General features: G+C 38.8%; 1 protein-coding gene across 2 annotated transcripts in view; it reads right to left on the bottom strand.

The window, feature by feature from the left end:
• GRID2 (glutamate ionotropic receptor delta type subunit 2) overlaps positions 1-27,412 on the bottom strand; it is a 756,499-nt gene that overhangs the window by 320,735 nt on the left and 408,352 nt on the right. The gene's annotated exons all lie outside the window — the stretch shown is intronic.

Here is a 27,412-nt window from a genome sequence, read left to right as displayed (position 1 = left end):
CCTATTTTACTGTTGAAACACAGACACTGGGAATTGAATCACAAAGGTTCAATCAAGTGAAATAAGGATAAAGTTTTGCACATTGAGTAATTCAGACCTAAAATTCATTAGAATCATGAGCTTTCTCTATTCACTTTGATCTGTCTTGTGGTGAAAGCTGGAAGAATGACCTGTCCACCTTGCCCAGAAATGAATTATCCCTCGAAAACGAGACCCACCCCTGGGCCTTGTGACGAACATTCACAACTGATTCCAGCTACTGAATTAACATGACCACCCAAGGAGATAAGCACTCCACAAAGTCTAGCGCAACAGCTCCATGAATTGGATCTTTGCATTAAACAGAGAAAAGTTGAAGAAATAACAGCTCAGGCTTGTTGACAACTTTTGAAGACAACAGAATATGATTATGTACACTAACTTGTCCAAGCAAAAACTGAGTTAGGTTTTAAGAGATATATGCAATAGCCTTGTGTAACTTTTTTTTTTTTTTAAAAAAAAAACCAAAACAAAAACCTAGTCTTGTAAATAGCAATTTAGTGAACAGTTTATATACATTTACTCTCCTCTCTTCCGTAAGAAAGGCATGGAGTTGTTTACACAAAAAATATTAACATCTTGTAACTAATGGTCCTGTTAATGAGGGCTGAGTTACAGCAGACAGTCTGAAGTAAAATACCAATGACATCCACATTAATACTAAAGGTGTTTATCATGATTAATGTTAATGCAATCAATAAAGAGCAAAAGGATTAATAATGATTAGGTCTTTGAATAATTTTGAAGGATTATCCTATGAAATAAAGCAGAGTCAAGTATTTATACTGGGTTTCTAACAGACTTGAGAGCTTGAATGAAGAAACAACAGGGGTTTACAGCATAATTCCCCAGAGCACACCCAAGGCTAAATTTTTAAATACTCTATTTGCCACTGGCAAAACTACACATGCAGTTAACCTGCATTTACACAGGTAAATTAGGTAATGGAACGAGAAAGACTAATATATATTTACATATGAATATCCAATACTACACTGTGCAATTACTTATTTTGCAGAAATATTCTGTGCACATAACAGGTGCAAGCAAAAACAAGAAACCAACATGTGAGAACATATTCCCCTAAAAATACAAAAACATATTTTAGCGCCAGACCTGTTATCTCATATCGTATGGCTCTTACTCACAGTGAGTAATGTTTTACTCCACAAACACTTATTGATCTCAGTGGGAATATTTACACTGTAAGTAATGGAGTTTCACAGTCAGGCCCACGTGGAGATTGACTTTGTAGGCAAAGGACAGCACTGCAGGTCATGAATGCAGAGAACTACATTCTCCTAAAGCCAGTGCATTATTCTTGTTAAGATAGAGAGATCTGGAACTTGCCAGAGTAGATTCCCAGGGCATACTGATGGCACCGAGGCTCTGTCCGATGGGAACACTTCTGAATTCCTTCACGCAGATAAATATGGGATGCAAGTGTTCCCACAGAGAGGTTTCAAAGTGCTTTGGCTTAGGATAAAGTGTTCCCTCTGTATATGCTCTGAACACAGCTCAACTTTTCAGCCAGCTTCTGGACTTCAGATTAAAGATAATAAATACATTTTCAATAACTACAAGCATCCTTTTTCAGAAAAGTACCAAATATTATTAGCAATAGTACAAAAAAAATATCAATCTCACAAGTTTCTAATATTCAGAACATTTCAAAACAATCTTATTAGTTATTAATCTTTTATGTCACTTGTTACATTCTTCATCATCACTTTCAACAAAGTTAAAAGGCTTGTCAAGTTATCTTTTTAGGGAGATGCTGAATCTCTTTCTTGATCTGGTTCTCCTGCACCAAGTACTGCAATATCTAGGTTGCATATCCCAGTAAGAATGCTACTGCTTGAGAAACAAACTATTTTGATTGATATATTGATCTATCCATTAATAAATACCTGTAGCTATGTATATGTCAATAGATATCTTTATAGCTAGATATCAATAGACGAGTAATACTGATGTTGGATTTTGCAGAAGTCTGCTTTTAATTCAACAAAAATTTATGTTGACATGGTCCTGACACCACCTGTTCAAATAAAATATGTAGTGTGACCCTTCAGTCTCTCAAACATGACTTTAAAAAAAAAAAAAAATCAGAGTTGAACAGCATTACAAAAATAGTTTGAAAATGTCTAAATTTCCAGGCACACTTTCAGACTGAGAATAACCACTATACTCCCTGTAATGCTCTGAAGTGGGAAACATGCTTTTTGTGAAAATTGTTATTGGAACATGAAGGGGAAGAAAACAGCACGGAACATTTAGCTCCACAGGGCCGAATGCCAGTACTGACAAACAAACTGAATAAAGGATTAAAATCTTCTCTCTTGACACTGCATCACGTTTGTTACAATAGCCTCAGGACTTAAGTTGCCCCCGTGTCTCTTTCATCCATGATATGCTTATGAAAATCGTATGTGCTGGGTTGGGGCAATATGCACTTAATTATGCTTGCAAATAGGCCTTATTCCTGTACACTTAGAGACTATCTAGTAGACAGAGAGTTAGCTGCTGGAGAAAGGGCTGTTATCTCAGGCAGGTTTTTCCAGAAAATGAGTACATGAGTTGCAGAGCTTGCCTTTGAGTCAGTCTGACTGGATTATTCTTTGAACAGAAATATAATATAATTTCTACAATATATATACATACAAAGTAAAGCCTATACGATATGTCAAACTATCATGTATGATATTTGTATATTCCTTAGCCAAGCAGAACTTTGCTAAAGTATGGTAGGTATGGTAGTTTAGGTGGTAAAAAGCATAAGACTGACATCAACATGTTTTCTTAACTCTTCTTCCCCCTCACAAACAAAAGCTCTATTAAATCCTTTTCCTAGTGATCCAAATCTTTCAACTCTATCTTATCAATTGACTAAAAGCTCTAGTTCAAACACACTTGAAATCCTGGTTGTATTCCCTTCCCGAACCCGAAATATCCAAGTTGCATTTCGTCCTAGCTGCATTTAAAAAATCCACACACTCACACACACACACATATATGTAAGTACTTAAAATGGCATTCAAAACTCTGTTGCAATTTAATTTACTATGACCTCCTTAGAGATTGTATTTCCAAGCGGGTATTTACTCTACTGCCAATATGATCAAGGAATACTAGTTTTCCATCAACTAGAGAAAGAAAAATATTGCTGTGTCTTAAGTCCTCAGTCAGGACAGTAGAAATGTCAAATTAAAATAGACTTGTACATGCTCCATTGCAAATTTAACAAAGAAGGAACAGAAAATTAGTAGTAGTGTTTATAAAACACTATTGTTCCATACCATAAGTTATGTTTATACATAAGTTGTTGAGAGACTAATTTGCCATTATAACCACCCGATAGAAGATACTATTAAAAATGGATCTTCACCAGCAATAAAACTGATCACAGAATTTCACACATTGTGTGGAGAAAATATCCAGAATGTCTATAAAAAATTTTAAAATGTTTCTCCATTGTAGATATATATAGCACACAGCATGTATAGCACACACTGGCATGCACCCAGTGTTACATTTAACTCTTCAGCTTATTTTGTCTTTCTCAAAATGCAAAGTTACTGAATTTCTAACACTGGTAGGCTGATCACCAGTAACAAAAAAGTGATCTCCTAGAGTAAAATATCATCTAAGTTAGTTTGGCACGGCATCTAAAGAAAATAAAAAAACCCTAATTTTGTGTTCAGTATGCTATTTTTTAAATTAAAGTTCATGGCCAGTGAAATTTGAAATAAATAATTTACATCTAGGCTATCAGCTTGTATAAGTCCTTCCAACAAAGCAGAATTTAAATGGCTATTGTTACAAATGCATCCTTAAAATGTGTTCTCTCTAAAATGGAAACAATGGTAGGTCTTTACTACTACCAGTTGTTGTAAGTGATTAAAAAAAAAAAATACGAGCAAGTTTAAAAACAGATGCAGGAATAAATAAGAAGCACCAAAAAAAGGACTACTGCTACAAGGGTGAGCATTTTCTTACTTATTTCTCCCTTTTTCTTCCTGATACTAAATCATAAAAAAAAAGAAAAATAAAGATCACCCTCATACACCACAAACTGACGAGTCAAACTGAAAAATATTAGTTTAAGATCTCTGGAGACTTCAATAACAGCCTAATTTTGCTCCCATTTAAATTGCTAGTTAAACAAATTCCGACCAACTCTTAACATTACTTTTTTGAAAGTGTTAAATACTGTCCATAAGGAGTGGGTAGTATCCCTTTAAATAGTAAGAGATGTATTCTAGGGTCCTCTTCATCTTCTATAATTTAGAAACTATCAGGCTTCTTCAAGAACTGTAGTGTTGTTTGACTGAGCATACATTGAGTGAACAGAAATTAGACCTAAACCCTGTTCCCAGAGTCCTGGTCCCATGAGCCCAAATTGGACACCCCAATGTTATTACCCTGGATGTTCCTTTCAAAGCTGGCATCATTTCAATCTCACTGCTCCTGAATGTTTTCCACATACTACCCACATAGAGTAATGCCTCAGACTACGTAGCTGAATATGAAGCTGTGGAAAAAAAACCCTCTCTTCACCAATATCTCTGTTTGGGGATGGAGAGTGAGGGTTTTTAAACTGTTTTTTTTGTTTGTTTTTTTTTTTTTTTTCCCCCTGTGCATCTACTTTGTGTTTTGGAAGTGTTCCAAGGACTCTGAAACCAGGAGGGCTTCATACAATTGGGCCAAATTACCTTTCCTTTGATTTCTGTAGAAGGTGAGTACAGCCTTTCCACAGAAACATTTATCTTACTTGCTTTTGGGGCCAGTATGATCCACCACCAGATGGATCACAGGTTCCCTGGAAGGCTATTCAGATTCATTCCCCATTCCAACTAAATAGACAGGAACCTACAATCTGGTCAGAGGTTGGGGAGAAAAATCTAGGCCATAATAACCTCAGGTTTTCACCATACATTAGCCATGAAGAGAGTATTTACAGATTTATTGCATTCTGGAAATTCATCATTCCTTCCATCACCCTATTTGTATTAATCCACATCCAAATCAGGATAAACAGCTGATTCAAGGGGAAAAATACAACATTAGGCAACTTGAGAACCTATATATGGATATTAGGCAATCAGAACTTCTATGTAGCTTTGAAAACATAAGCTATTATTTCTTGTTTACTTTGAGAACAATATGCTGCTGGCTGCTCTTCAAATCTTTTCTTAGTTTCAGGATGCTAATGAAAACTGAGAGACCATAGCATGCAAATTCCCTTTTGCAAAGAGTAAGGAATAAGGTTAAAGTCTGGTTTTCTTTCACTGAGGTGTTCTGCTTCCTCTTCCTCAAGTAGCCATGTCAACCTCAATGCAAATTTTTTGGTCTTTGTCACCTTTAAACAACAGTCCCAAAACATTCATTAATTCATTGCAGAAAGAGAATGTATTCACACGAAAAAAGCCATGGACACTTAGAAGTTTAAACAGATCAGCTACAGGTCTTTTTGTTTGGTGTTCATAATCTCAGATGCAAGAAGTAAGGATAAAAATGTGATTATGAGACCCATGATCAAGTGAGCCTGGCCTCAAATTTTCAATAAGTCTTTTTAGTACTTTTGGACAGCAATTCTTTTCTTGCAAATTATTTTTCCTTCATAACGCAGTAGTTCATCCCAGACTCAGAACTGAATTATTTCGAGGTGAGTGACAGCACATTTTTAATATATCCTGAAAACTATTCAGAAGGAAGTAAGGGTAAGATGTCGGGGGGGGGGGGGGGGAATATTATTGACTGGATTTTAAAGAATCTTCTCTGCAGTGCAAATAACAGACTCTATCCTGTTCCTTTTCTTGATAAGGTTATAGAAAGCCACTTCATTTACATCTCTCTAAACATTAGCCGATCTCCCCCTCCCCTCCACTACATTATACACAACTCAGACTGCTAACAGTATTTTAAATTCACTTTTAATTAACCTTTAAGGGATTTTAGTTTGTCCTGACTGTAAAACAAACTTGTGTTTGAGTCTTAACAGCTGTGCTTCTTAAGCCTTGGGATTTCTTTGTTTGGGAAAAATAATCCAAGCTTCTGATATCTAAGAGTAAAATATATTACCAGAGAGTGCACTTGCATTTCCTTTGCACGAAACACTACAACCACTTTTGGATGTTGTTTTTGAAAAGCTTTTTGTCAGAGTCTTTTCCGGGTGAGATTCTTCCTGCATACAGGCTTTGCTGATTATGGTAACTTTAAATCTATCACATTAAAATTTAATATCTCATCTGAGCCTTGAAAAAATACACTAGAAGTCTCACAAGTTTGGAGGGAAGCAAGATTCATACACAAGGTATTTTGACACCATCTCTTACAGGATGCAATAGGAGAGCTTGAAAGAAGCACAGCTTGCAAAGGCTACTAAATTGAATGCTCCACAAGTTCTCTTTTTGGACAGAAGTCCAGATTTCTTCCTCTTTTCCTGCAAGCCAACCTGCAGCTCTTCTGTTCAATTCTACAGAGGCATACAGAGGGCATGTGTCTTGCCAGATTACAACACCAGGCAAATAAACAGCAGTACAACTCACATTTTTCAAATCTGGTTTCACTTGGTATTCAACAATTGCACCCAGGCTTTCTTGCAAAGGAGTGATGGCTCTATCCCTTCAAAATCCTGAACTGCTTTGAAAAACATTTTAAATCCCCCAACATTTTAAAGAAGTTACACAGCCACATATCTTCAGCTGCCATCTCCCCTAGCACGTGAACATGAGTATACTCCCCAAAAAAGTGCCACAGCTTTTCAGGGTGCATATGGTTGAGAGGTAAAAGCTGTGACTGTAGCACTGACAGACCTGGAAAGATGAGACTGTGACAGCCAGCACTGTTGTAGAAAGTTTAAATACAAGTTCTAATGGGTGAAGATGGACAGGGAAAGAAGGAGGTTAAATCAATTAAAGTCAGGCAGTGACATTCATTGGAGAAAGGTCTAAAGGCACATCACAAAAATGACCTCTAGGATCCTGGCTTCTCAACCGGGATGTCCATCTGCAAAGATAATGTAGCCCATTGGAAAATAAGGAATGCAAGGAAATCCAGGCCTAGATTCCAAGAATGACTCCAAAATCCTCCCTTTTTTGTGCTCATGCCTCACCAACACAAGCTAAATCCTGCCAGCATCCTTGCTCAAAGTGTTACATGAGCAATTTCCATTCATCCATTCAGCAAAATGAAAACTTCGTTTCATGTGCAACCACTGATAGATTACACTTGATTACCTATTTATTAATGAACCATATACTACTTTAGTCCACCGTGCAACTTCCTCCATCCCTTACTTTGTTCATCTTTGCCCTTGCACTGTTGCTGAACCTTTAATTTCCCTAACCAGCACCGTTTGAGAAGTTATTAAGCAGCACATAGTGTCTGATACCCTTTTTAATAGCTAGGTTGCCTGCTGCAGAGCAGACAATTGCTGCATAGCAGCAATTAAATGGAAACAAAAAGGCTGAGTCTTAAAGCAGCTTAATATAAAATTAAAGACAATTTTATCAAAAGATAGCATCCTGATAAAATCACAGGGACTTGCTCTAGTTCTGTGTTCTCTGAAAATCTGTGTAGAAGTGTTGGGGAAAAAACATCAACAGCAAAATCTGTTTAAATCTTGAGCATCAACAGTTCTCATTTTATGGACTTGCTCAAAACAAGCCAGGGCAACATTCTTGTTAGGAGAATAAAACACTGAACTTGATGCCGTTTGACAAAAATTACACTTTCCTTGCCACCTATCAGTCAGACTGTCAGACAATTTTCCCTTCCAGTCTTTCTATCTCGGATCTAACTTTACCTTCCTATCTGCTTTTTCTTCCCCTGAGCATTGCAGAACATTGGCTTTCATCGTCCCATTGCCTGTTCTCCCTCTCTCCTTAGGATTTGCTCCAGCTGGGCAAAGTAACTTCTCTCTCTCTTCATGTTTCCTCCTCTCTCTCTTATTTTTTTAAATTTTTTTCCCCACCTACTTCACCCCATCTCCTCCAATGTCAAGAAACAACAAGATCTAAAGGACTTGGCACTGGACTGCAAATCTGAAGGCTCATATCCCTGTCCCACTTCTGCCATGACTTCGTTGCGTGACTAATGTGATTTCTCTTACACTTTGGTGATTATGATACTTTGATACCTTCATAAAAAACTTTTGCATGATCTAAATACAAAGCATTACATTTGTGTTCCCCTCTAACCATTTTTTCCAAGGTTAGAAGGTCCATTTCTTAGCATAATTCATATTGCCAGAAGTTCCTTTATATCCCCTCTCTTTTCTGAATGTTTCATAGCTCCCCTTTCTTGCCCAAACTATTAGTATGGAGACAACCGGCTCTGCTGGAGAGATGCAGTGTGAAGCACAATACCACAACCTAGTCCAGGGCAGACAAAAGAACACACAGCTGGTAGCGTTAGTTTAATTGGAAGCCCTACAATGGGAAGAGCTGCCTGTGCTGCCCTGGATGAGCTTGGCATTCTCCCAAGCATAGATATTACTGAACAATACTGCTCAAAATAAGACCATCCCCCAAAGGAAAAGAAATCTGTGAACAGCAATCTGGGAGAGCTTTCTTTCCTACAGTGCAAACAGCAAACATTCAGGGAATGTTCTGCTAATGGGACAGTGGAGCAACTTTTTTTTTTTTTTTAATGTGGCATTGTAGAGAGAGAAAAGTATTTTCATAAGCCGAAGAAAGGCACACCTTTTTTTTTTTTTTTGTAAAAAAAGGAAAAAAAGAGGCAATTCTACTAGACAAGTGAATTGAACAGAGCAATTTGAAGAGCAAACAATACTAAGGCCAGATCTTGCATTTGTCATGAAAGAGGGAAACAGACTCTACGTCAAGATAAAAGAGCTTTGTATGAGAATAAAAAGAAAGCAAGGAAGACAGTACATCAGTTGCAAAAAATAAATGGGTGTGAAAGAACTGAGAAGACTGTAGGAGTTCAGAATATCAGTTCCATTAGCAGCTTAGCCACTCAAGAAAACCTTAGATGAGTCAAAACAACTATCACCATTATTATTTGCTAAGAATAGACATTGTGCTTATTTCACTGACACACAGAATAACAATCATGATAAGAATAAAAATATCAACTACCTTTTATAGAACACTTTTTTATTTGTAGCTCTGAAAATGCTTTGAAAAGAAGCTCAACATCTTCATCTCTTTCACAGAAATAAAAAAAAAAACGGATGTGCCATAGGGAATTACTTGCCCAAGGTCAGAAAGCAAAGCAAGGAAATTGTTTTCCATGCCAAGCTAAAACATACACAAAGACTGAAAACAAAATCTTTTGTTGCAGCTTTTCATTGTTTGTTTTGCACATTAATGTTCCATTGAAAGTGTTTTATGTTCTGAGCCCAATGTAACTAAGCTCTATGAAAAGGAAAGATTTGAAAGGCAAGGCGATGTGACCTGCAACAATGGGATTAAGTGACAAAGAGTTCCAGATGCATAGGGACCCCAGAGCAAGACCACTGTTGATTATGAGGGATGAGAGTATGTGACAGAATATTGAAACACAGGCATGTACATAAAGGGGAGTGAATGAGGTGAATAAAAGCAAAGCTGTAGGTGGGAGTTGGGAAGTCTTGGTGGATAACGCAAAATGCCAGCAGACGTGAGGAACGTATTATAAGTAGAAGTATTCAATAAAGGAGTAATAATTTCACAAGAAAAATTGCAGATACAATGTTCAGCTGAGGGGAAATTGTAAGGTATTGAGGTAAGAAGAAGAAAACCATGGATGGAAAATTCAACTCCTGGAAAATAAACACCCATGATCAGGCTTTTTGGAGAAAGGCATATACTTCTATGAGATTGGGTATCTTGTACCAGCAACAGAGGAATTCAGCATCTTAGCTTGTATTACTTACAAACATCCTCAACATGGTTTCATATCAGACATGTAGTGTGACTGGTCCTAACAACCCCAACTACATATTCACTAACAACCGCATAAAATGGTGAAACCGAGAATATGACATTTAAAAAGGGTTGAGGGTGCAATGCTTACATACTGAATATATGAATTCAGAAATGTTAAAACAGTACTAGTGGAAGGCATGGGGATAGCAAAAAAAGAGAACTCGTTTTTGTAAGGAACAACATTAAAGGAATATGAAGAGTAAAGGGATGTAATCATGGCTTTGAGGTCATAGAGAAGGATGTTAAATGTTAGCCGGTAAGTGATGAGGCAGTGAGGTTTGCAGTTGGGAAGTAATCCATTCAGACATCAAGGAGGAGGATGCAGGTTGCTGCAATGTGGGAGTAGTGGAAGAGAATGGAATTTACAGCAAGGAGGCCAGTGACATTGACACTGTAACAGCTGAAGTTGTAGATAGCCAATGCATTGACAAATGTGTCAGTTAAAAGGGTACTGAGGAAAAATCAACTTGGTGCATGTTATAGACAAAGCAGCAGCAGGACTTGGCAACAACTTCAGTGTGTGAAGAGAAAGAGAGAAAAGACAAAATGTGCCTAAGTCTGAGAGTCTATTTTTTGCTCTTACTCCAGGAATAATAATGGTGCAGTGTTCCTTTGGTGCCAGTTGCAACCTTTTACTGAGATTGCTTTGACTTTAATAGTTGCAAAAGATGCCAGGAAAAGAAGGTAATGCAGCTTTTCTTTTCCCTTGACTTTTTCCAATGTCACAGAAAAAGAAATTCGCATCACTCTGAAATGGAAAATACACATTTTTAATAAGGATCATTTGGGTAACACTAAACAATTAACCTTAATTGGAAGTAGCAGTTCTAAACCATGCACACCGTGGTAAAACAGGATTGCCAGGAGATTTAAATGAAGAGATAGATGTCCAACAAAAGACATATCCAACCAACTATCAGAAATCAATTGGCACAAATCCTATTTGGAATCAGAGGCAAAGCTTCCCTTTGCCTGTAAATAGCATTTCAGAACTGTATCTCTCCCTGACAAACACAAAACCATGTGGTGAGGAAAAAAGAAGCAGTCTCAGCTTCCAAAACTGGAGCAGTAGTTTTCCACAGCCTGTATAGTGCAAGGCAGCAGTGCCATGTGCAGGAACACCACGTGGAGTGAAGCAGTTGAACTGCTGAGTCTACTTCCTCGCTTTTCCGTCGAATGGAAGTTATCATTTTCTTCCTAGCTCTCAAAAACTTTTAATTGCTATTAGATCGAAGCACCAGTGCTCACTGCGTTACTTCAGATAGCAGCAACTTTATTCCTTCACTGCAATCTACAATCCTGTGGGTGCAGCATTTCATGTAGTGACTGATGTGATTTTCTCCCCTTTCATGAAACACACTGCCACAATAATTCCATACAACAAGAGTATTGACTCCACTACAGGATTCTGCTTTCTTGACACATTTATTCATTTTGCATTGGTATCACCTCACGAGTTTCAAATGAGTTGATCTGTCACTACCACATGCGAACGAGAGGGGAACCAGGCTTGTTGGGTAAATTGAGAGCTCCTGGTTTTGGATGGCAAATAGCGTCATTCCCTTCAGCTTGCTTTTTCTACACAACATCACAGGGGAAGTACAAAACTCAGAGATGTTTTCTTCAGTTGTCAAATGCCTCTCGGGCATCACCTGTGTGTTTAGCTCCAGTACTGAGCTCTACGCCCACGTGGAAAAAAGGATCCACCATCATTTACCTTGCATAGCTTGCAAGGATGCCCTGAAGCTGGCACTAAACCACGGTACTAAATACCACCATCTGATCTGCAGTACTACAGATATCATGCTGTAGGAAAGCAAAGAGGCAGAAAAGAGAACTGACATAAAGTGTATTCTTTTCATTCAGGCATGTCCAATACTTTAGGAAAACAAGGAAATATAGTTATGCCCATTTTACCACAATATCTGGAGTATATAACAGATTAAACAACACATCTGAAAAGCTGGTGATAAAAAACCCAAGTCTGTTTTTCTGCCCAGCACTTAGGTAAGCAGTAAAAGGCTGGTCCATATATATGTAAGTGGCAGTCTAAATGCCTAAGTCTTCTGTTTGAATCCTGCATGCACAATAGAAAAAAGGCTGAAGTTCCGAAACTGTTTCTTTAGGACTGAGTAAAGCACAATTTTCTTAGTAACGTGAGCACTGCCAAGGGCATTGCCTACATGGTCTTTCTGCCATTGGGCTGGTCTGATCGAAGAAGAGACACTGCCTACCTTTCCCACTGCATCTCGTTAGTGTGCTGCAAAAGGTGTACCACAGAAAAAACAAAGGTGGTCAGTTTTCAGAAAATTAATTACAGGTGACTAGCTACCAAGAGTAAATAATTTAAAAATGCATTGTAACGCATGAGTTGTTTGCAAAATTCTAGTACATTATTTCATTACCTACAAGTCCGTTTCTGAAGAACCAGCATAAACCAGAAGGCTTAAGCTTAGCAAATAGCCCTGATCTCATTTCACCAGTTTTGAAAGGTGTGAAGTATCCTGACTTTTCCAAGAGTTATGCCTGATCTTTGCCTATGAATTAGCGAGGAGAGAGCCAAGTACACTTTGCCATTTCTCAAGTTCCATACAACCAATTATTTTCCTTTGTTATCAGGGGAATTTCAGGCTGCTAAGGCACTACTAGCCTACATTTTTCTCTCATTCTCTCCCCTCCTTGTTGCTTTTGATACCAGCTTATTTTTAATAGGAATGTAGTTGATACATCAGAAATTTTTTTTACAAATTAGATGCAAATGTTTTCTTATTTGGTACGTCTGCAGCACCCATCACAAGAAAATATCACATGACTGTCTCCAACTTCTCCTGTGCACAGTAATACTCTGGGACAAGCTGCACGGGTCAAATGCAAAACCAAGACAAAAAGACAGGCTTCAACTTTAAGAACATATTCGCCATCATTTATGGAAGCTGCCTGCATTTCTAAGTCATCCAACCACAGAAAAAGTCTAAGGTCAGTATTTACTAAAGCTTCAATTAACACAGGTGCATATTTAGTATTAGCGCAAAAGATGACCCCAAATCCAGTAATTTTGTCCCCACAAGAGAAAACGAAAGCCTTTTCTAGTCTGAAATTGATGTTTTGATTAAGGCAGCTTTAATTCCTTGTTATTTTGTATGAAGGCAGATGAGCAGTGTCAAATACCACAGAATAAGATGATTTGCGCAGAAGTTTGAAACACGTATGTCAAACTACCATACTTCCCAAAGTAAGAAATAAAAGGGTAGACAGAGCAGGGAGGAAAAATAAAAAAAAATAATCCTCTTACTCTCAGTATCACTGACATTTCTAGAGCCAAACCCAAAGTGTTAAAATTGAGGGATGTTAAATAAAGAATGGCAAAGAGTAAGCCTAGTATCTCCACGCATCTCTACGATTTGCAAACAGTAACTGGTAGAGTATTTAAAACAACAACAACCACCAGCCACCCAGCCCTGTTCTCAATCTTTATCGATTTGAAAAATAAGGACATGGTCCTGGAAATGCAGTAAAAAGCCCTGCTTAAAGCAATTTTCCCACTAATGTAAAACTCTTAACAGTTTCTTGCAGTAAGAAACTTTTTTTTTTTCCTGTCACGTCTTATTTTTTGGACTGCTTGGTGCCAATCAGCAGTTAAGATATCCCAAGATTCTCAGGTTTTGGTGGCAATCTAAAATTGTGACTACAATTCCACTAAATGCCTTGGGAATGCCTCCCAGGTTTGTCATCACCAACATGCCTTTTCCCAGTTCCATCTTGAGAGGCCTTATTTCCCCAAGACTTCCTTTCTCTTCAAAGGACATGCAAGTATAGAATCTTGAAGAGACCTATATGAAGTGCTTCAGCCTAGTACCCATTTTTGACAAAATAGGTATCTATTCTTCCCAGTGGAATGAACTGCAGTCACAGTTTCATCATGGAACTTCCATGTTAACCTCAGCATTGAAGTCTGCCATAAAGACAGTTAGTTAGACAGCTATTCCTCTATCTACACCGTGATTTGCAGTGAAGTCCTCTATGTGACCTTCCACAGAGGAGCCTGGGAGCTCAGTTCCCTTGTATTTCCATCTACAGATTCTTGGGAAGGTCTCCAAGTCTACCACCTAAAGCCAGTTTTGCAGATTTCACTGGAGAACAACCATGAAGTGTACCATAAAAGCTCTTATGAGGTGGAAGGAAGTTTCAGAGACCTGCAGCCCTCAAGCCATCCCCATACATCACCTTTTCTAGAATCCGACTCAGTTGTTTCTTAAAAAGGACAAATGCGCTGTTCGGGCTATGGTTAGTTCCCCAGTCGACCATAACCTACTGCCTTGTAATCACACGTATACTGAGATGTTACTGTACCACATGTTTCCATCAGCTAAAGGACAGCTTTCTTCACATGCTAATTTTTTATACCTGGGAGTCTAACAGAAATAGAAATTCCTCTGACTGCAGAATATGTAAACTGCCCATTGCCTTCCATTATTGTTGTTTTGCTGTTAATAGCAGCTGGCACAGGCTCAGGGATTCACACTAGCACATCCTGCTGCAGAGCTAGGGACTACCGTTATTTGTTGTCGGGGTCACCATTAGCCGGGGTCCTTATTTCTCCACGTGGGAACAGGAACGACAACACCAATGTGATGATCAGATCATCCATCCTTATTTTCCCATCCTGGTTACATTTATATCCTACTAAGTTCTGTATATGCACTCATCTATCTTCTAATAGGCTACAGGTTATCTACCCGCGCTGTTCATGTGCCTCTACAAGCATTTGCATTGGTTAATTGCAATTAGCACGTAAAGCCCAAAACTTGCCAAAACTCCCTTATCTCATACCCTGTTTTGCTCAGACTTGTGTGCTTTTGCTGACCACAGGTGTTTCTCACTTATCTGCTATCTTGTGTGTTTTTGCCAGCCTTATTTTGCTGGCCTTGTCTTTGTCCTTGCATTCTTCTGCCTGCACTAACTTCACCCCAGCGCGGCCCAGACTCCTACAATTTGTAAAGTGTTTTCTCCTTTCACAAAGGAAGACTATACCACATAATACTGTTTCAGCAGACTGATACCATTGTTTTATTTTTAATAGATACAATTGCAAAGGGGATTGTTAACAGTACTGTTATGAAAAATAAATTAGACAAAACAATACACTTTATAGAGAAAGCTGCTCACGTGAAGAATGATAAATTAGTTGAGCAACTGTTTTAAAATACAGGCTATGACCACTTTCCTGCAGCTGACATTAAGAGGATTAGCAGTTCTGTGAATCAGAAACCTGACCACTTCACGTGAGGGGATTTTTAAATAGCACGCCCTTATGATGTTAAGTAAGCCTGGACAAACTAAACCAGGGAAGCCTTTAAATGAAGACAGACAGCCTGGCACTGGGGAGGCAGACATCTATGAGAGAGAAGGAGGAAATGCTGGCTGACAAAGATCACTTTTTGTCTGACTTTGCCATTAGTTACAGACAGCCATGCTTCTTTCCACATTCATTTAAAACACCAGCCAAAGAGCACTCCACCTTTCTAGATTTTATTGTTTTCACCCCATAACTTCCATCTACAATACTACTTGATTTTACAAGCTGGTATGAACAGGAAGGGGTCACTGCCAGATATACTATAAATTATGGCAATTTAAACAAGCTAAAGACCAGGTCTTACAAATTGAACTAAGCTATCACACACCCAAAGATATCTAAGGTACAGGGAAAAAAATTCCAACTAGTCCAATGTAAGCACACTGTAGTATTATGTTTACTTTGTATGCCATGCATTTATTCTGTAATATAACATTAAAAGAAGGACCATTATAATTAATAACAATTGCATTATGAAGTTTACCAATTCAGGTCAATCAGAGATGTATTTAAGGCTGTATGACAGAAAGTGGAATTGAAAATAAAACCTTGACCTCATATTTTCGGGAAATCTATCACTACCACCACAGTTGTTCCAGGCAGGATGGGTAAACCCCCCAGCACACACAGACTACTGTAGGATTTTAGCTATCATGTTACAGACACAGTGTTTTAGAAGACTTAAGACAGGACCTCTGCATAATTCTTACCAGCAGTTGTCTCTGCAAGCAAAGGTCACCAGATTTTCATCCAGAAGGCTGCTAATGCCTTCAAATTCCAGAATTCATAGAATCATTGAATGGTTTGGGTTGGAAGAGATCTTAAAGATCATCTAGTTCCAACCCCCCTGCCATGGGCAGGGACACCTTCCACCAGACCAGGTTGCTCAAAGCCCCGTCCAACCTGGCTTTGAACACTTCCAGGGAGGGGGCAGCCACAACCTCTCTGGGCAACCTATTCCAGTGCCTCACGACCCTCACAGTAAAGAATTTCTTCCTTATCTCTAATCTAAATCTACCCTCTTTCAGTTTAAAACTGTTACCCCTTGTCCTATCACTACACTCCCTGATAAAGAGTCCCTCCCCACCTTTCCTGTAGCCCCCTTTAAGTACTGGAAGGCTGCTATAAGGTCTCCCCACAGCCTTCTCCAGGCTGAACAACTCCAACTCTCTCAGCCTGTCCTCATAAGGGAGGCGCTCCAGCCCCCTGATCATCTTTGTGGCCCTTCTCTGGACCTGCCAGTCCATGTCCTTCTTATTTTGGGGGCCCCGGAGCTGAACACAGCACTGCAGGTGGGGTCTCACAAGAGCAGAGTAGAGGGGTAGAATCCCCTCCCTTGACCTGCTGGCCACACTTCTCTTGATATAGTCCAGGATATGGTTGGCTTTCTGGGCAGCAAGCGCATGTTGCTGGCTCATAGTCAGTTTTCCATCCATCAATACCCCTAAGTCCTTCCCCACAGGGCTGCTCTCAATCCAATCATTGCCCATATTTGTGCTTGGGACTGCTCCGACCCATGTGCAGGACCTTGCACTTGCCCTTGTTGACCTTCATGATGTTCTCATGGGCCCACCTCTCAAGCCTGTCCAGGTCCCTCTGGATGGCATCCCTTCCCTCCAGCACATTGACCACACCACACAGCTTGGTGTCATCAGCAATTTGCTGAGGGTGCACTCAATCCCACTGTCCATGTCGCCAACAAAGATGTTAGTGCTGTTCCCAGTACTGACCCCTGAGGAACCAATTAAATTGGTTCACCTGAATCTGGGCTCATAAACCCTTCTCTTTACCCACTTTCTCCGCCACAGTGCTAAATTACTTTTCCGTTATGTGATACAGCCCTTGCAATCCAAATGCAGATATTTGCTGAGGGCCTGCAGTACTGGGAAAACTTTTTCATTAATTATAAATTTGCTGTAAAACACAATTTTTGTGGCCCTGCTTAACTGAAGAGACTTACCACTTGTGAGTAATGGCTACACAGATAATCAACACAAAGTGATCATTCAGGATGTGGAAGATTTAGACCCGATTTTCTTCTTTACTTAACACCACCAACTCATGTGCCCCAGTCCAAGGGAGCCTGTTACTACTCAGACAGGAATATACTGGGTGGTAAAGCCCCAGACTGCCTCTCTGAGTATTTCACTTTGCATAGGCTGTCAAGTATGTAATGGAACAAGGACTGTAACCCAGGGGTCCAGCAGCCTGCTACTCTCGCATCAGATACTCTGTCCTTATAGTACAGTGATTGTGAGAGATGTAAGTTAAAATCTTTTGTGGCAGAAAAAAATTTGTGCCTCCTATATCCTGTCTGCGTGCATGAACCACTCAGCTATCATGTAAAAGAAAAAAATCTCCTCCCTTAGGAATTCTGTGAATCTAGACTCTCACCTCCCCTGCTGCTTCTTACAAAAACTTCAGACAAATGATTCTGCTTCAGGTAGAGCAGATACTTTTTGTCTACTAGAATAAAGTTGGGGTTTTTTTCTTGTTTTATTCTTTTAATCTCTTCTTTTCAGCAACCAAACCAAGAAGTCTAATTGCACACAGGCATGAAATCCCACATCATCCAAGCTGTCTTTAGTAGACTGCTGAGAAGGTATGTGGAACATATTTCCAGCAAGCATCTTAAAGGAAAGGAATTACAATTGCCTCACTCCTCCTAAGGACAAATGATATGGCACTCAAGTGAGATAGGGTAAATGCACATCACTACCATTGTAATTCATGTATTTAATCTTACCCTGTTGTGACCTGTGAAAACAGTAAGGTAACTTATCCTCTTTACTGCAGATGGTCACAGAGCATTTGACAAATCAAAATTTACACTCTATCGTAGTACCCAATAGCACATTCGCTATGCCACAGTCTCGTAATCTTCTTTTCAAATGTAAATGAAATCTCCCTCTGAAATCCATGCACAAAAAACCCTGATATAGAATCTTCAAATCCAGCAATATAAAGAATCCTGTGTTGATACTTTACCCTCAATTAAATCAAATAATACACATTTGTCTTTCAAAATCTATGTAAATTATAATATAAAATCAAAATAAGTAAATAATAGGATTTGATTTTTAACCAATATTTTACCGTTGTTTAGATTGCTGGGGAGACTAATACTTATGAGGAATTGCCTAGAGGGCTCACTTCTTTCTGTTGTTCAAATTAAAAAAAAAACCCCAAACCAAAAACTCAACCCAACTAAAAACCTGGCAGGCAAACAGGAAATGCAAACCATGTAGAAAAATGTCTGAACATCAAAGAAGAAACTATAAACATATCATGCTTCAAGGATTATATCTTAAAATCAAACCCTTCAAACCTTTTGCTCCCATCCCAAATATTCTCTTACGGAAACTAAGGACACTTCTTGACACAGTAAAAACAAAAATATAAATATGAAAAGCCTCATTTTAGGCACTTACAGGAATCCACCTTGTATTTCCTCTAACTCTGCTTTGCTTTTATTCTTTCCTGAACTGAAATTTGTTGGCTATCCTAGTTTATGAGACAGGTATGCTTTTAAGCAGGGACCACAGATAAGCACACACAGCTTTATTCATGAGACAGTGATAACAGATATTGAACTTAGAGTTACATGGGAGACAATTTACCTCACCCACATACATTGAGATTTCAGTAATCTCTATTGCGTTGCATCTGAACAAAACCAATACATCTAAAAGCTGTGCTGTCAAAAAAATTAAAACCATAAAAATTACAATGACCAACATTCAAACCTTGTCTACATTTAGTGAAAGTGTGCAGGTGAAAGAAAAATTAAAAGGATTGGTAAGTATTTATTTTTATAGACTGAAAATGCTGCAACAGTAGAGACTAAACCAGGGTTGTCCCACAATAAGCTAGAAATAGTGTTCATGGCTCTCATCCGGGATAAGGGGAAACCAGAAGTTCAAGATACTGATCCAAAAATCACTGAAAATAGAAATAGGAAGGCAAATGTTCTACATCCTGTCACCGCGTCAACCTGTCTGGTTACTTTGGGACAAAAAAATTCTATTGTGGACCTGCATAAGTATTTCCAAATAAGTTCTGCTGGAGCATGCACAATAGCTCCATTTTTACATATAATGGAAAAAAGTGTCAGTGTAATTCCCATTAGCAATAATTAATTTGTTCTGGGTGGGAAAACTGGGTCAAATTCAAAGCTGGTATAAGCAAATGGAACTCCACGCTGTCATGGAATTGTTTAAAAAAAAAAAATCCACTATGCTTCCATTTACCCTTGTTTTCTTTGGTACCATTTTCCCTAGGGGAAAGTTGCCTTATCCCATAACACTTCCTAGAAAGATAAGAGAACTACTAAACCTACCTGACACTACTGCTCTGTATCAATTGGGATGTACTGTTCAGCACTCTGAGGTTAGGAAAAGCACTGTGTAACATCACAAGAATTGTATTAGATTGCTGGAGGTAACACTGCTTCTAATCCTAACAGAGAGGCTTCATCACTCCTGGTTATCCCTCAGGAAGCAGGGGATAACAACACCAAGAATGTTTTCCTCCTCACGTACTATACACAGAACATTTCAGGTTGCTGAGTCATTGGATAAGATCTAAGCCATCAGATCATCCTTAAAACATCACATTTAATTAAAACCTTCTTGCTCCCTTCTTTGTCATCCTTCTTTCATCAAATGCAAGTCTGGACATTGAAGCTCAGAAGGGCATCTTTCTTTGCTGCTGCCAAAACTAACCCTGGCACGAGGGATATTTATGTTTCTAAGTGGCTCAGTGTGCTGGTTTTGGCTGGATAGAGTTAATTTTTTTTTCATAGTAGCTAGTATGGGGCTATATTTTGGATTTGTGCTGAAAACAGTGTTGATAATTCAGGGATGTTTTAGTTATTGCTGAGCAGTGCTCACACAGAGTCAAGGCCTTTTCTGCTTTTCACACTGCCCCACCAGTAAGTAGGCTGGGGGTGCAGAACTTGAGAGGGGACACAGCTGGGACAGCCAACTCCAGCTGACCAAAGGGATATCTGTGATCATATGATGTCATGCTCAGCATTATAAAAGCTGGGGGAAGAAGAAGGAATGGGGGGGGATGTTTGGAGTGATGGTGTTTGTCTTCTCAAGAAACCGTTATGTGTCATGGAGCCCTGATTTCCTGGAGATGGCTCAGCACCTGCCTGCTGATAGGAAGTAGTGAATGAATTCCTTGGTTTTTTTTGCTTGCAAGCACAGCTTTTGCTTTACCTATTAAACTGTCTTTATCTCAACCCATGAGTTTTCTCACTTTTCCCCTTCCAATTCTCTCCCCTATGCCACCGCAGGGGGCAGTGAGTGAGCAGCTGTGTGGTGCTTAGTTGCTGGCTGGCATTAAACCACAACACTCAGGCATGTCCCTATCATGAATGTACTTATATAAAAAAAAAACACTTACAAAAAGAAGCAGCAAATTAATCTTGATTTTTTTTTTTTTTTTAATAATGATTCCTTAAAGGACTGCAAGATACTGCCACACTTATTGATTCACAGTATCTCTCTCAAGGACTTGTAAAGAGAACATTGTCAGAGACCCATGCATCTAAACAACTTCAGCAGATAGAGAGAAACATAGATAAGAAAAAAGCGGAGAGGGGAAGATAATGTTTATTTTTTTCCACTCCCTTTGGTATTTGTAGAGAGGCTATGGAAGAATCAATATGCTCAGATTTATAAGAAAAGCAAGCAGGGGGCCCCAGATTTCATGGCCTTTACAGAAGCAGACTTCCTGTTAGCTCCACCAAGGAAGTATCAGATCACAATGACAGCCCACATCAGCACCTACCTGAGAGCCATCACATTGACTACATAGCCTGGAAATGGGGAACTGTGTGAGTCATCAGCTGAAAAGTGCTAAGCAGCTGTCAAAAAAACCCCAACACACGTACACAGGATACTGTACTGTTCCTAGCCCAAAGTGAACACAGAAACAGGTCTTCTGGTTATAAACTATTTTTGGTGCTACAGAGAAGCGATGTGCAAAGGTGATCTCACTAGATAACAGCCCCCTGCAGAGCAAACAGAGATGGTAACTACTCTTGCTAGCTCACTGGCTGTGGGGTGATTGGCCATGATGTGCCAAGTCCAACTTCGGGAGCAAAATCTTCTCTGTGGGAAACAGTAACTGATGTTTGACTACAAGCACTATGGTAGCATTATCATAGAGAAAGCAAACAGCAGAGATATTGCATCCCTTCAAAAAGAAATCAGAAAGCTTCACTGATTTTTATCTTATTTAAAAGAAAGAGGGAGAAAAAAATGAAAAAAATCCATGTAAATGCATATTAGTTATGAATGCAACTTGTGAGAATAACTGTTGGCCTGAGTGCAGGCAAATCAATCCATTATAATTTAAGAGCAAGCTGCTCCGATAGAGGCATTAGTTCCCTACTATATTGCATTTGCCAGTTTAAGGGGAGGGGAAAAAAAAGATATGTTGGAACCAGAGACCTCTAGGACTGGGGCTCGCCAATGACGCGCAGATGTCAGAGTGAGCCTTGTTCATCAGATGCAATGATTTATCAAAATGTCCCATATTTACAGCACATGAGAAATGCTCACTTTTCAGAATAAGCAATTTCTAGGAGTAGGGGCATCTAGATTATATATTCTCATAACATCTAGGATGGAAGAAATTGAATTAAAAAAAACTGTTGCCAAGCCAACACGTACTAACTCTCATCAGAATGCAATTTTCGAACAGCACACCACACCCACCATGATGTGAAATATGTAATAGACTCCTTGCCAGAATGACAGACAAATATTTTTCTTTTAAAAACATAACCTGGGGATGGGGGAGGGAAATTGAGTGGAATATAACCAAGTAAACATATACATTATCCAAAAATTTCACTAAAATCAAAGTACGGAAAGAAACATCCACATGCCCAGAAGAAGATGGCAGTATATGCTGCATTCATTAACAGCCAGCTTACAGCTTGCCAACTACCTGAACTTCTTCCAAATGCTTTAGCTAGCTCAAATTTGACAGCAGTCCATTTTGGCTGCAAATTTAAAAATATGTCCTTCCGTTCATGTACATTGCAATCATTTTGCTAGTGCTAAAGCTAGGCATTACAATTACAACATGCATTACTCAAGCATTTATGTGCTCTATTTCGTTATTTTTATCACATTCATGCATGCAAGTGTACATCTCAAATCATTCAGACCACATCAATTTCAAATCATTTAAAGCATAGAAAACCTCTATGATCGCTTCAGAAATTAATACATCTAAGATTCCTTATTCAGGAATGGGAAACATTTCTTTAAATGTCTTATTTTCAAGGCAATTTGTGTTTATTCTTTAGCTTAACTGGCAGTCACATTAGTTTAATATGTGAAAGCTGCTTTCTACAATCAAAACACTTCATTGACATTACTAATGTAGGGTCATTTTCCTATACAAGTTTGATTTAGGAGGAAACACAGGGAAAAACTCAGATGGTTTTCATGAGACTTTTTCATACTCCATAGAAACGTCTACATCTGAACTGAACTTGATTTCTTGACATGGCAGTTTCCCAGTATACTTCCTAGACTGAAAAATGACAGTGAACTGAAAAGAGAGCACCAGAAAGATATTTATTGGCTTTTTAACACCAGAGAACTTCTCATCACTATTTTTTTTTTTTGCATTGATGAAAGTTATATTGCCAGGATCTACCACACTGCATGATTTATGTTGCACAGGGGTGAGGAACTGTATATAAATATACATAACTAGTCCCGTTATTTAATTTAGCACCTACAGTGCAGCAAATACAGTCCTGGACACTTGCTTGTTTGTCAATATTCTCTGATGAATTTGAAGAACAACTAATACCATAATTGTAAGTGCAAAAACCTGTATTTTCAGGGTGATCTGTTATAATTCTCCAACAGCATGCTATCTCCATCAGCTATACCAATATTTCGTCTTGCATTTCTGTGTCTGCATGTGGGTACACACACGCAACTACCTCTCCCACCTTTTGTCAAATCTGTGATTCTCCTGAGGAGTTATTTTCTACTTCTTTAGAATAGCAAGGTTGTGTTGGAACAGTTTTCCAATAACGTAACAGCTTTAATATTCTTGGCATACTCTTTAAAAAAAAAAAAAAAAAAGACAACAACAAATAAAATAACAAAATTACATTTGCTAATGGGTGTGTGTCACAAGGCGCTGGCAGTGTGGGAGGCTGCAGGGCAGACTCTGTGAGGAGAGGCCGGGGCTGCCCCAGGCCTGACACAGATGGTTCCAGCCAGCTCCAAACAATCCAGAGCAGGGCCCTGCTCAGCCCTACAGCCACAATGGTGACACCTTGGGAAAAACGTATTTACGAAAGGGCAGAAAACATGGGAGAGAGGAGTGGGGGAACATGGAGGGGGGAAGGTGTGATGTACATAGCAGAGAAGATGAAGGTTGGAGGAGCAGGAGGAGAAGGTGCTCCATGGCAGAGGGGATGTTCCTGAGGGACTGCAGCCTGTGCATTCACATAAGATGAACATCTGATACCTGAAGGGATCAGACTGGGGAGACAATGGTCACTGCTCTTGGTATATTTGTAGCCTGCTTCCTTGTAGCATCAGATTTACCACAGCACAGTAGCAGTAAACATTCATTTTCATCACATGTATTGTTACAAATCTCACTTAAACATGATTCTAACATTTTCTAGTAGAAATGCTCATCTCTTCACAGATCTCTTCCACATCAGTAATGAGTTTCAGCAGTGACAAATGATACCCTCTGAGTTTTTTTCTCACTCATTTTCTCAATACCCATTTTCTTCAGTATTCCCTGCTGAGTACCCTTTAAAAGTTTGAACCATCCTTTGACATAATAGACAGGGCTAGTGGTTCAATAAAAAAAATATTAAATCTTGCAGGATCAAAACTCCAAATACTACTGGAGGAGGGAAAGAGGCATTCAATAGGTGGGATGTCTATGCCAAATCAATATACCTTATCTGAAAAGCTCAGATTGTTAGTTTGTTGTTGAAGACAGGCTGATTCAAGCCTTAAACAATTTATAAAAGAAAGTATTTCTAGAGGTGAACCGTTTTACTGTAGAACTGTTAAAAGGCATAAATATAACCCAATAGAAAGCTATTTATTTCGTTTTGCTTTGTTCATCCCTTATATGAACCTCTTTTCAGGTATGAGGATTTAATATTAGGAAGCTGCTTTTCACATTTATACACCTCTCATTCTAACAGCTAATATCGAAATGCATCACTTCTAATTTTGAAACATGATAGCAACTTCAAAGTTTTCAAAACTCTGTAGAACTAATTTTGTGTATATTTACCTAGAGGTTAGATACTTGCATATGTTTATTTCTGTTAGCCTAAGTCTCCTTTGCCATAAGTCATTCCAAAGATTATTTCCACCAGCTGGCAAATAAGCTTAAAAATTTGCTGCAATGTACCAGACACGATGAATACCTGTTAACCATAATCTTAACCAAACAGCCAAAACTCTCTTCGCGCAGATGAAACTTGCTATCTAAAACCAGCTCCTTTTAATAGATGGTGCTCACCAAATACAGAGCAAGCTAGAAATACAAACAAGACTGTAAACTGATCCATGGTCAAATTCCTCTCAACTTGGGGCAAAATATGGGTACAAAGGCCCAAATTTCCCTTCTTTTCTGTGAATACTTGCAGGCTGCCTCACTGCCTGACTGCCTAATTCTCCATATATATTTGATTCAGAAAGAGAAATGTCCTGCTTCCCTGGTGTCACTTCAGTTCAGTCCATGACAATACCTTCAATCTAAAAAGTATTGGCTAGAGAGAGGCTTGATAGACAAAAGCAGATAGAAACAGAAATCAAACAAAGCTGTTTAGAGTCAGGTTTCTGTATTTGGACACGACAAATTCCATAGCAGTTCAGTAATAATAAATGTATTAACTAGCTGTATTATTATATACTACTGCGATGGTTTACAATTGTTTAACTTGGGTGTTATTAATAGTATCATTCAAACATAGAAATTGTCATGAAAAATGCTTGGCTGCAGCACTTGGAAGAAGATGAAGATGATGAAAATCCATAGAGAAAACAGTTCTAGTGAAGTCAATGGCTAAATTCTGCTCCTTCAGAAATCCTATTCCTACCAACAATCTCCTTCTTCTTGGAAAGCAGGGGACTGCTTGCTTATTGTCAGACTCTCATAAAGCTGTATTTTATTAGAAGAAATGTAAAAAAGTTCACAATCACCTACTCCAAACTATATCTGAAATGTCAAATTCTGCTTTTCGTTTCAATGACATCAGAAATTTGACAGTTGCTCATCAATTATTAAGGGTAGAAGAGGAGACTTTTGTAAACTGCCATTGTTTCTGAATTTTGGTGTTAGCCTCTCCCTCTTTGCATGGGTGTAATAAATGCACATGTACTATACACACACAAACACATAGTATACACTTGACATTTATTATATAGAAGTCTCTGATGATTGATAAAAGTATTGCAAGACACAATAAAACAGACTAAAAAGCCAGCACGACATGCGTTACCAGAGCAGTCTCATGAAAAGTAATGTCTGAAAAACCCAAGATGTATTAATGTAATGTAAATCCTTCACTTAAATACAGTTTTAGATTCAATTTTCTATACTGAAGCACAGTAGTCCTACAGTAGTCCTTTAATGAAGAAATCTTCTACTTTTTACATGGTATAAAGCTATGAAATACAAGACATTTATGGTGATGCTAGTGATACTTCCAATACCTCTGGAAACAGTAATTCACCCATTAACTAAAAATTTCTAAAATTTTACCACCATTTTCCATGTCTGTTTCTTTCCCTCTTCCTCCTACTTTTTTAATTAAAGCTTCTGAGAAGCACTGATTGAAATGTCTTTTATCCTCTTATTGCTTTTTAAATTCTTTACCTCAGTCCTTTTATACTCCTCCTTAATCATGAATGCAAATAAAATTCAAAGTGTAATCAGCAGCTGCCTAAGGAGCATACTAAGCTCTGTTGCCATGGAAACAGTCAAGTCAGTCCTTGACCAGAGGAAGAATCACACCTACCTTTCCCCCCCCCCCATCCCTCACCCCCTTCAATTTCAAACCACACCTGCTTCCCTGGAACATGTGATATCTGACAACAAGTATTTGCCACTGATCTAATGACAAATGATCACCAACATGAAGGTCCTTTACATACAAAATCAATCACCAGCAGTGGCTTATGTGCTGGTCCTCTACATCGAGCAGCATCCTAGGGTTCATGGGTATGGAGTGAGGGTTCTGGCTGCCCAGAGGTAACCACTCACTCAGATTGTGTATCTCTACAAACAACACTTCCTCCATCAGAAGCGCTACATCTTTTTCACTTCAAACTCTAGTGAAATTACATTATTGCCTTCCTATTAAATGTCTCTAGAAAGGTCTAAATGACCTGTTAAACTTCAAGGTTCCAAGACAGATTTCAGGTTTTCAGATGTGAATAGGAAAATTCACATGAACTCATGACTTCTGTTCTATCTGAGTTTATTTGTCAAAGTATTTCAACTACATCAACAGTGCCCATCACATTCTAGGTGCAGCTAGCAACTAACACGCCAAAGTTACAGAGCACTAGATTTTAGTCCAATTATTAACAGGAGATGAAACTAGAACAGATGTTGCTGCAACATCTCAATGCTCCCAACTACCTTTATCTTGGTGTTACTCTACGGAAAAAGAGGACCAAAGCATAACAAAACCGCACAGACAAGGCCATAGAGCTGTTCGCCCCCAAGTCTGATGGTGTCCTCATGAGGTGGGTTAACCCTGGCTGGATTCCAGGTGCCCACCAAAGCTGCTCTATCACTTCCCTCCTCATCTGGACAGGGGTAAGAAAATATAATGAAAGACTCATGGGTCAAGATAAGAACAGGGAGAGATCACTCACCAATTAGTGTCATGGGCAAAACAGACTTGAGGAAATTAGTTTAATTTACTATCAGAGTAGGATAATGAGAAATAAAAGCAAACCTTAGAAACACATTCCCCCTACCCTTCCCTTCTTCCCAGGCTTAACTTTACTCCTGATTCTCTACCTCCTCCTTCCAAGTGGTGCAG

This window comes from Strix uralensis, chromosome 4, assembly GCF_047716275.1.
Source record: "Strix uralensis isolate ZFMK-TIS-50842 chromosome 4, bStrUra1, whole genome shotgun sequence".
In the NCBI taxonomy this organism is placed as follows: domain Eukaryota; kingdom Metazoa; phylum Chordata; class Aves; order Strigiformes; family Strigidae; genus Strix; species Strix uralensis.
Note: the sequence above shows the minus strand (reverse complement) of the source record. Positions and strands in the feature narration are given on the sequence as shown.